Raw genomic sequence first — 10,901 nt, forward strand, 5'->3', positions numbered from 1 at the left:
ATTAAAGAAATTATATAAAGAATAAAAACTTTTAAATAGTTGATTTGATATTAGCATTGATATATATATATATATATATATATAAATTTTTATGATATCTTCAAATTTATATTTTATTCAAAAATAAAATCATTGTCGCTTTCTTCAAAACACGTAAAATCGTATTATAACATTGACAGAGACAAATAATAAAATAGAACATTAAAATCGAGATATGTCTCGCTGCATTGCGCGAGTACTCTTCTAGTTATATTATAAAGCATTTGACAAAAACTCTTAAAAACCATTTTTTATGCATGAATTACTGTATATTGATGCATATTACTTAAAATTCAAGATTACAAGTAAATTATGCATAAGTACAACTTATTAAAGATCCATGTTTGAATTCGTGTATCTAACTGCGGATAAACATAATAAAATAGAGGATAAACATTTCATTTTAAAATATAAAAAATCTAAAATATAATTAGGGTAATTATCGAGTTCTAACAAAGTAATTAACTATTATCTTTATAAGAAAATTATATTACTAAACCAAATATAAATTACTTCGCTATTGAACTTAGATTAAATTATAATTAAAAATTTTGAATTAAAAAATTAGACAAATTTATATTTTATTCAAAAATAAAAACATATTCGTTTTTTCAAAATCATATAAGACCATATTATAACATCGATTGAGATAAAAATAAAATGAAATATTAAAATCAAGATGTATTTTCGTTGCATTGCACGAGTACCCTTCTAGTCTATACTATATTATAAAGCATTTGACAAAAACTTTTAAAAACCATTTTTTATGCGTAAAGTATTGTTTAATAATGCATATTACTTAAAACTCAAAATTGCAAGTAGATTGTGCGTAAGTACAACTTGTTAAAGCTCCATATCTGAATTCGTGTAACTAACTGCAGATAAACATAATCAAATACAGGATAAACATCTCATTTTAAATGTAAAAATCTAAAATATAATTAGGATAATCATTGAGTTATAACAGAATTCTTAATTATTATCTTTATAAAATTTAGTTATTAAACCAAAAATAAATTATTTCGTTATTAAACTTAAATTAAATTATAATAAAAAAATAAACTAAAGAAATTATAAAAAAATGAGAATTTTTTAATAGTTGATTTGATACTAACACTCATATATTTTTTTTAAATTTTTATGATATCTTTAAATTTATATTTTATTAAAAAATAAAATCATTATTGTTTTCTTAAAAACACATAAAATTGTATTATAATATTCAGAGAAACAAATAATAAAATATAACATTAAAATCGAAATGTGTTTCGTTGAATTACGCGAGTACTCTTCTAGTATATATATATACACACACACATGCACACACACACTAGTGTGGGAACCGTGCGTTGCACGGTACTATAACTACTTTGGTTAATGATCCAAAGAATTGTCTACATAAATATATGTTAGCTGTTAATATAATTATCAGCAAATAGTATTCCAATAATTCAAAAAAGTTAATAAAATGTAATAAGTGAAATTTTAATATATATATATATATATATACATATATATATATATAAAGAGAGAGAGAGAGAGAAAGACAGATTTGTTTAGGAATAAAATTGTAATATTAAATAAAATGAGTAATAACGACGGGGTGTGGATAATTTATGCGTTTTTTGTCTGATTGATGATGAATTTTTTTTAAAAGAGGATGATACCTCTACCGGTTTTTATTAAGAAGTGTACAATTAAAATCGCATAGTAACTAATTATATGTACAAAAAATGTGGTAAATAGAAACTTAGTCTATAAATAATATGAAAAAAATATTAACCGATCATTAATACATATAAATTACTATAGAGAATAACTCATTCTTATAAGACGAATGGTGTCTACAAATAACAAAAATAAATACACCATCTGTTCAAAATAAGTGTATCAATTTTTTATTTTAGTTTGTCCCAAAGTAAATGTCCACTTTTAAAAAGTAATATTTACTTTCCAACTCTACTCTTAATTAGAAGATAGAATTGTCATTTAGTTAATTAAAAAGTGTAATGATTACACATTTATAAATTGTGGATATGTATTTTCAGACTTAAACATGTATTAATACAAATTTCAAAGTACAAATCAATAAATATAAATTTTTAAATACTAATCAATAAATGTTATTTACCATCATTAATATTCTAATTATTATATTRATGATATATATATATATATATATATATATAGATGTTGGTTATTATACAACCTTTGACATTTGTGCAACCAATACAACTCAATCTCAACCGTCCATTTCATTTGATGAATATGTGATTTCATAGAAGTTTTGATTGTTTCCTAATATAAAGTATTAATCATAATTAATGAACTATATTTATATTCCATAAATATTCAAATCATAATAAATGAACTATCATCATTTCTATAAATATCTCAATTAATTGGGTTGCAAGGATTGTACAAATACACAAGGTTGTAAAAGAAATATACCCTATATATATATATATATATATATATATAGATAATATTTAAATTAACACAAATGATTTTTTTAGCAAATATATATATATATATATATATATATATTCGTTTGTGCTTTAGGGGGATGATGATCAAATGAAAACCATAAAAAGATTAAAGAAAATGTAAGAATTGATATAAAAAATAATTTTTTGCATTATGTTTTTCATCAAAAACTATGATTTAAGATATTATTTTACATATTTTTGTGTTAATTTTATGAAAAACTTACATGTGAATTCTTTTTGTTCACTTACACCATCTCCAACCAATACCAAAACACTAAAAAAAATAGAATCACAATTTTTTTCTAAAAAAACATTCGGAAAAGAGCTGAGGTTTATTAGATCAAAACTTAAGAAAAAGTAGACAAAGAACGCTGAAAGACGCACTCCATTCCAAGAGACAATATTCTTACGTGACACGTTAGGTTATTCTCTTCTTTCCTCTACCCTTTCTTTTTTTCCGACTATGCCTTAGCTTTTCACCACAATCGATATCTCCTTTTTGGGAATTTTGTTAATATCTTAGGGGGTGTTTGAGATTGCTTATAAAAGCTGTTTTTTTAACTCATTTCAATCTGTATCGGTGATAAGCTGTTTTCTGATGTTTGAATAAGAAAAAAAAACTGCTTATATCGGTGTCAAACCGGTAATAAGCTGTTTTTGATAAGTTAATTTTTCCTGACTTATGAAATACTGTTTATTTCCAGTTTACAATTTTAACCATGTTTTATTTAACTCCGATTTGATACTACATAAGTTAAAAAGCACTTTTGCAAAAAAGCTTAAGTTGTTTTAAATAAGCAATCCCAAACACCCCCTTACTCTTACATCCATTGCACAAAGAATTTGGTAAACCCTAAAAGAAGTGATTATTGTTTTAATATATATATATATATATATATATATATATATATATATATTTGTAGTTCTTCCTTTGTAATTTCAATTCATCATCTCATCGATATTGACTGATATTTTGATTTCAATTTATTATATGCTCCTTTAATATGCTCACTAATATTTGTTATTGTATAATATGTATTAACCTTTTTTTTGCAAAAGAACTATTTGGCCGAAATAAGCCAAATATATATTTTTTAAACAAATGTTTTTTTATGGAAAAAGATGGCGGTTAAAGTTTACATTTAACCAACCCAAACATTTCACATTTGGATTCATCATCTTCTCTTTTTATATAGTCACTAACATTACAATTCATGATTTAGAATACTAAAATCCATTGTATCATATTATTGGTTGTAGTTCTTCCTTTATAATTCCAGTTCATCATCTCCTTAATACTGATAGATATTTTGATTTTGATCTACTATTTTCTTCTTTTGTATACTCACTAACATTTGTTATTATATGATATATATATATATATACACACACACACACACATATATAGACTTGATATCAAGTGAGACCAAGAGTTTTTCGTGAGACCCGTAAGACCAATTCTCAACCCTTGGATTTAGATCTACAATTAGAACATTCATAATCACAAAATTGCCATGAGACTTCTCAATAATCACAAAATCATCATCGTGCAACTTTAGACCATTAGATCATTAGCTTATAAAGTTGATCAATGAACATAAATCGGTCTTACGGGTCTTACGAAAAACATTTGGTCTCACGTGAACCCAACCCTATATATATATATATATATATTAACTTTTTTGTAAAAAATTATTTGGCTGAAATGAGCCAATTATATATTTTTAAACAAATATTTTTTTTGGAAAAAGATGTGGTTAAAAACTCTTAAAAACTATTTTTTATGCATTATATACTGTTTATTGATGCATATTACTTACAATTCAATATTACAAGTAAATTATGCGTATGTACAACTTATTAAAGCTTCATGTTTGAATTTGTGTAATTAACTGCATATGAGCATAATCAAATACTTGATAGGTATCTCATTTTAAATATAAAAAATCTAAAATACATTTAAGATAAATATTGAATTCTAACAAAATACTAAGGGCGCGTTTGGTTTGAGGGATTTGGAGGGATTTGGATTTGAAATCCATTCCCATCCCTGTTTGGTTTGCTAACAGATCAGGATTTCAAATCCCGTGTTGAACTTAAAATCCGGTAAACAAGGGATTTTGAAATCCATAGTAAATGGGCTGGATTTCAAATCCGGGCGACATCTCTTCTTCGACTTCTTCGACTCTTTCAATCTTCATGCCCCCATCTCCATATCCAGAACTCTCGTTTCAATCTTCATGCCCTTCGTCGTCGTTCGTCGCCCTCTCCCTTCGTCGCCGTTCGTCGCCCTCTCCCTTCGTCGCCGTTCGTCTCCCTCTCCCTTCTTCGTCTCCGTCGCCCACTGCCTTCTCCCATCACTCAACAGGTAAATCCTTTTTCCCCTAATCTGCTTCCTACAAATTAGGTTAAATATACAGATTAGGTTCAATATACAGATTAGGTTGAGGGATTAGGTTGACAGATTAGGTTGAATATACAGATTAGGTTCGATAATTTTGCTATAGTTCTCGATAATTTTGCTGTAGTTCTCGATAATTGTCAATTGAGTAAGGAGACCCAATACTACAAATCCTACAAACCAAACAGAGGATGGATTTTAAATCCAATCCATTCCAAATCCCTCATGGGAATCCAAATCCCTCAAAAACATTCTTGCAAACCAAACACACCCTAATTATTATCAAACCAAAAATAAATAACTTCATTATTAATTCTAAGTTAAATTATAATAAAAAAATAAATTAAATAAAATTACACAAAAGAAACTTTTAAATATTTAATTATATACTAAAATCGATATATTTTTTTTCAAAAATTTATACATACAAATTTGTAACTTATTAAAAAATAAAAACATCAGAATAAAATGATACTTTAAAATCGAAATATATTTCGTTGCATTGCGCGAGTATCATTCTAGTGTGTGTGTGTGTATATATATATATATATATATATATATAGAGAGAGAGAGAGAGAGAGAAAGAGGGGGGAGCGATCAAATACAAACCACCCAATTTGTACAAACCGTGCAAACCACTCTCATCCGTCGATTTCATTGTTTAATCTTATGAAAAACAATTCATGAAATTGTTTCATATAATACTTTTTTTGATGAAGTTGTTTCATATATGGTTAAGAAATTGTTTCATATAATACTTAATGAAAATTTTAATGAAACTGTTTCATGTATTTACCTAAAATTAAAATAATGAAGATGATAATATCCATGATTAACACCCTCCACAGTAAAAATGATTAATCAACCTCTCATAATTACAAAAAAAATGAACAAAATAAAAAAATTATGATTGGTTGAATGAGGTTTGTACGGTTTGTACAAATAACGTGATTTGCAAAGTAAACCTTCTCTCTCTCTCTCTCTCTCTCTATATATATATATATATATATATATATATATATATTAAAGTATATTGTTGGGTCCAGATGAGAAGTCTTAAAATTCTAGGAACCGGAGAAGCAATCTAAACTACCAGTTTATAATTTATGTAATCTTAAATCTTTTTTCACCAATTAAGATACCTATGGAAGAAAAAATCAGAGATCCAAATTTATATTCTATTTTTTCTATAATTTTTTTTTGATAATCATCGGTTTTTTACCTGGAAATCATGTCTTTTACAATCTATAAATCGAATTAAATCTCATATGTGAATATGACGATTAATGTTTTCCATTGGTTTATAAGCGAACATTTGAATCCTAACATAGGATCACATATAAATCTTGTAATAAGTTCACATGTGAATTCTAGTTATAATTGTATGTGAATCAATTTAAAAACTTACATATGAGATTTTATATCAGTTTAAGATTAATATGTGAACATATGAATCATGACATAGATTTACATGTGAATCTTAATTGTAATTTATAGGTGAATCAATTTACAACTTATAAACGAGATTTTGAACTAGTTAAAAAGATTCACATGTGAATCTCAATTGAACTATTTTAAATATCTCCAACGAGTTGAAAATGAAACTGGCTAAAAATAAGAATATGGTATTAACTGAAACCAAGAAGAGGTTTATTAAGATTAGTTCATGTAGTGAATTTACTGTTTTGTGACTATTATTAATTTGTTTTTCTGGGAAAATTGTTTGATCAAATACGACTTTGTGTAAATTATGTGTCTTGATTTTATTAATCTTATAATTTGTAAGAATTACACTATTTCAATTGTACATATTATGAAATAACATACGGGTAAAGAATTAAATGTTGTTTCATATTGTGAACAACACATGAGTTAAAATTGAAATGTTGTTTCATATTGTGAAAGAATATATGTTGTTTCACTATGTGAAACCTCATATTGGTCAACATCAAGTGTTCACTGTGAAATAATACAATATGAAATGATGTAATGTCGCTTCACAATGTGAAAACAAGTGTTTTTGATTTGAAACGCGTTGTAAAATATTGAAGTTTTGTTTCACAATTTTAAAACAAAAGAAAACAAAAATTGATGTGAAATGGGATGTGAAACACCAAAGTATTGTTTTATAATGTGAAACAATGTAATATTGTTTCACGTGGTGAAATGATGTAGTGTTGTTTCACCATGTAAAAAAACAAAAAATGAACGTGAAATATGATATGTTAAAGTATTGTTTCATAAGGTGAAATGGTGTACGAGTTAAATCATTTTTATTATATCATGTAAAAATTGCAATTACTAAAAAAATGTAAAAATAATGATATTTTTGTCAAATTAAAGAAAATAAAACGTACGGTTTTTATATAAATTTTTTGATTAAAATATTTATTGTAATTAATATATTTTTGATTTAAAAGTTTATTACATTTAATATAATTTTGATAGTATTGTTGAATTTTTATTGACTATGGATTGCATATGCCTAGAATGTCCCTTTCAACTTGCCATTTATTTAATAATTAGTTTCAAATTTCAAAATATCACATAAATGTCATCGTCTTTCATAACCATAGATTTTAAATTTAATTTATGATTAAGATCGGTCCTCACCATCCTCAACCTTTTTTGGTCCTCACATAAGTTAACCTATATATATTTATAGCCATAGGTTATTTTGAGAAGTAAAGAAGTGATGTTAGCCTTTCATATGGCCAAGATCGGATTTGACTCATCAAAAATTATGGTTTTAAATGGTCAAAATTTGCGGTTATGCAAAAAATAGATAGTATTTTCGTAAATTTTATAAATAGACGGCAAAGCGGTTCATATGTAAACCCTTGTAACTCACGTATGAACTCTTGTGATTCACATTTGAGCTAATTAACTGATTCTCATATGAATATGTGGGTTCATATGTGAATCAGTTAAATAGTTTTTTTTAAGTAAATAATATTTCTATACAGCAAATGTAATAAATAAACTCACACACCCTCCTCACCAAAGGTGAGGTTTGAACCCCTGACCTCCTAGGAGGCCAAAGGCTACGATACCGCTAGGTCAAAGGCCTTTTGGTGAATCAGTTAAATAGTTTACATGTGAACTAATTAACGGGTTCACATATGAACACGTTTTCCGCCTATTTGTAAAAGTTACTAAACTACCCTTCTATCTTTCGCATACCTAGGCGATGAATTATTTAGTGCTTCACAATCAAAGCCGCAAATGTTGACTAGATGAAGGGCTATGATCACTTCTTTACTTCTCAAATACTTACCACTTCTCAAATGAATCTTTCCCTATTATATATATATATATACACACACACACATACACACACATAAGAGAGGGATCAATGCAAACCAAGCCATTTGTAGAAACCGTACAAATCTCATTCAACCAATCATATTTTTTCTTTCTTTTTCACTTTTTCAATTATGATGGTTAATTAGTCATTTTTATTGTGGAGGGTGTTAATTATGGATATTATCATCTTTATTATAATAACTAGGTTCGATCCCGTGTATTACACGGGGTAATTTAAAAAAAATTAAATCATATCAGGAACTTATCTTACAAATATGAATGATTATCGAAAGTACGATCCTACTTTAGACTTGTACTCTTGAAATAAATCTGAAGTATAACTCTTCAGACTTGAATTTAGAAATGAAACTATATCAATAATTAATTAAAATGAAGTTAACCCTAGAATTAAATTGAATTGAGAAATGAAACTATATCAATAAATTAAATTTAAACTTAGAAGTAAATTTAGAATGACTCTTTAGAATTTTACTCTTGAAATAACTCTAAAGTATAACTCTGAAGAATGACTTCAGACTTGTACTCTTGAAATAACTCTAAAGTAAAACTCTTTAGACTTCAGACTCTGTATAGGCAAGCCAGAAGCTCTGCATGCACTATACAAAGGCTCTGCATGGTGCTCTACATGGTCCTCCGTCTAGAAAAGAAGGCTTCAGAATTTGGGTGAACTAACTCTGAAGAATAACTCTTCAGACTTGTAATATGGAAATAACTCTGAAGTAAACTCCGAAGAATGACTCTTCAGACTTGTACTCTTGAAATAACTCTGAAGTATAAAATCAATCACACTAAATCAGAGTTTAGACTTCTAAGTCTAAAAAAAAGACTTTAGAGTTCAGACTTCAGAATTCGGGTGAGCTAACTCTGAAGAATGACTTTTCAGACTTGTAGAAGATTTCAGAGTTCAGACTTCTTTTTCTAAGTCTAAACAAAAGACTTCAGAGTTCAGACTTCTAAGTCCGAAAAAGAAGACTTCAGAGTTTAGACTCCAGAGTTCAGGTGAGCTAAGTCTGAAAAAACAGACTTCAGAGTTCGGGTGAGCTAACTCTTTAGAATGACTCTTCATACTTGTACTCTTGAAAAAACTCTAAAGTAAAACTCTGAAGAATGACTTCAGACTTATACTCTTGAAATAACTCTGAAGTAAAACTCTGAAGAATGACTTCAGACTTGTACTATTAAAATAACTCTGAAGAATGACTTCAGACTTGTACTATTAAAATAACTCTGAAGAATGACTNAACTCTGAAGAATGACTTCAGACTTGTACTATTAAAATAACTCTGAAGAATGACTTCAGACTTGTACTATTAAAATAACTCTGAAGAATGACTCTTCATACTTGAATTTAGAAACGAAATTATATCAATAATTAGTTAAAATCAAGTTAACCATAGAAGAAAATTTAATTTAGAAATGGAACTATTTCAGTAAATTGAATTGAAACTTAGAAGAGCGTTTGTGTCAAATCTGAAGACGAAATTTGAAGACCTTGAGTTCATATTTATTCAAATACCCAATATTTTTGAAAAAGACCTCATAGTAAAGTTTGCATCATACAGAGCAAGACCAACCAGAGCTCCTCTGACATCCAGAAGCCAGACCAACCAAAGGGGCTCTGGCTTACAAGACTAAGTCTAAGGCCCTGTTTGTTTTTTTTAAAAAAAGCACTTAATACCTCTTATGTCTGAATCGGTCAGACCTTGAGGTATTAAGTGCGTTTGTTTTTTCTTTCAATTAAGAGCTGAATTTGTGTCATTTTGTCTGAATCGGTTAGATGTAAATTAAACTCTGAAAACCTCTTATTTTSGATTCCCCTACCTCGTCGCTCTAACCTCTCCATCGCCGCCCCTRTGCACTCTCAAGCCCTCGATTTCTCTTTCAAGCTCTCGATCTCTCGCAGTTGCTCATATCACGGAATCATTCATCTCTYGATCTCGATCTCTCTCACGCAATCAATCTCACAGCAATCGGTCTCTCACGCAATCAATCTCCAGTCGCTCATCGATCTCCAGCTCTCTCACGCAATCAATCGCCAAATCGCTCAATCTCAYAGCAATCGGTCTCTCAAAGCTCTTGATCTCGATCTGCTAACCTAAAATCTTCAACAAGTATGTCAATTTCTACCTCTTGCTTCATATATATACATGGATTTATGTTATTCTTTAATGGATCTRTGTTCTTCTTTAATGGATTTGTGTTCTTCATATATATGTGTATATATATAGATGGATCTTGCTTCATATATATACAGGGGGGAAATCAATGAAYAGGACGCCCTTCTTTGCATCCTGTGAAGGCCATATCCACAAGATTGAAATATGAGAAACCAAAAGGATAATACACATCAAACTTAAATATATGCAAACAAATTCCCAACTTACCATACAAGCTAAAGTTATTCAGAAGCTTCTACAGCTAATATATATTGTTTTAAAAACTCAATAGGTCTTGTTGTGGGTATCATTTCCATATAACACCAACTAATTTAATATAAGATTCTTTCAGAGTTTGGTCTTAGTGGTAACAGAAATTAGTAGCCCTTTCAATAACAGGTACTTCTCTTATAAATGATGAAAAGTTTTTCTTTTTAATTTTGATCAACTAGCTCGTAATTTCATCCAAGTAGTGACAACCTTCAGCCT

This window comes from Cynara cardunculus (assembly GCF_001531365.2).
Source record: "Cynara cardunculus var. scolymus isolate 2C chromosome LG 17, CcrdV1, whole genome shotgun sequence".
Classification (NCBI taxonomy): Eukaryota; Viridiplantae; Streptophyta; class Magnoliopsida; order Asterales; family Asteraceae; genus Cynara; species Cynara cardunculus.